Below are 755 nucleotides of genomic sequence, written 5' to 3' on the forward strand. Positions count from 1 at the left end.
TTATATGTTAAACAGAATGAGGACGAGGGTTACACTTAATGGCAAAGCAGTGGTAGCAGCAGATCGTTTGGATCAATGTAAAAGTAATCAATTGACCTGAGTGAGCCGAGTCACCGAAAACATTCAACAAGTACTGAAACTTACTTTAAAGAGTATATTCTGGTGTTTGGTGGGCTCCCTCTTCAGTATCCAACTCTTTCATCTGGCCTTTTTTTTTTTTTTTTTTGCTTTCGCTTCCCTCTCGACTTTTCCCTCGCTCTTTTTCTCGCCGTCGTTTGTCTGTGTGAATTTTCTTTTTCTTTCCAAAGGGATGGGCATGGGGCGAGGAAGTGACGCGACAGTTATTGGGGGAGAGAGCTGGATCAAAGTAGCAATGTCGACTTTAGCAGACGTTGTTAAATATAAACGAGACTAACAGGCAGCAGACCGACTGGATTTTTTTATATTATTTAACGCTATCCTACCATTTTAAGCCATAGTTTATAAATAAATCATCGGGACAATGTCGATAACTGGAAGTTTGTGTGTGTAAATATTTAGTTAAAAACAAATTGTGACTGTCATGATGCCAACTTTAATTGTATGTTATTGTGGGAAAATAGAGCTGTAGTCAGGATTTTGACATATTGACATCATAAATCAAAGTCCTCACACTACTAACAAGTTTCTAAAATGTTATATTTGAGAGATAATGCTATTGATATTGTATATTTTTATATTATTTATAACAAATAACATTAAAACGGTCTTAGTTG

General features: G+C 36.0%; 2 protein-coding genes across 2 annotated transcripts in view; one reads left to right on the plus strand and one right to left on the minus strand.

The window, feature by feature from the left end:
- Nucleotides 1–343, minus strand: part of cdc42ep5 (CDC42 effector protein (Rho GTPase binding) 5) — a 2,821-nt gene extending 2,478 nt beyond the window's left edge. The window contains exon 1 of the mRNA XM_010744323.3: nt 145–343. The gene's annotated coding sequence lies outside the window, so the exon portion shown is untranslated. The remainder of the gene's footprint in view (nt 1–144) is intronic.
- Nucleotides 1–755, plus strand: part of grwd1 (glutamate-rich WD repeat containing 1) — a 16,146-nt gene that overhangs the window by 8,545 nt on the left and 6,846 nt on the right. The window lies entirely within an intron of this gene.

This window comes from Larimichthys crocea, chromosome XIII (genome assembly GCF_000972845.2).
Source record: "Larimichthys crocea isolate SSNF chromosome XIII, L_crocea_2.0, whole genome shotgun sequence".
Classification (NCBI taxonomy): Eukaryota; Metazoa; Chordata; class Actinopteri; family Sciaenidae; genus Larimichthys; species Larimichthys crocea.